The sequence below is a fragment of the Bison bison genome, unplaced genomic scaffold, assembly GCF_000754665.1.
Source record: "Bison bison bison isolate TAMUID 2011002044 unplaced genomic scaffold, Bison_UMD1.0 scf7180017862141, whole genome shotgun sequence".
NCBI lineage: Eukaryota > Metazoa > Chordata > Mammalia > Artiodactyla > Bovidae > Bison > Bison bison.
Window position 1 is genome coordinate 17,924 of NW_011492713.1, and position 365 is coordinate 18,288.

The following is a 365-nucleotide window of genomic DNA, read 5'->3' on the forward strand; positions in this document are numbered from 1 at the left end:
TGCTTTTTTTTTTTTCTTTTTAATAACAGAATCCTAATCACTGGACCACCAGGAAATTCCAGACAGGCAACATTTTTCATTCACACTTTTTAAAGCCTGTGTGGTATTCCACAGTATGGTTGTATCATATACTATTTAACCATTACCACCTTGATAGATGTTTCAAATGTGTAGATGTTCACAATATGTCACCTTGAATGTGCCACTTTGGCATATTGATTATTTTGAATTAAAGGTTGGGCTCCAAAATCACTGCAGATGGTGACTGTAGCCATGAAATTAAAAGACATTTGCTCCTTGGAAGTAAAATCATGACCAACCTAGACAGCATATTAAAAAGCAGAGACATTACCTTGCCAGTAAAG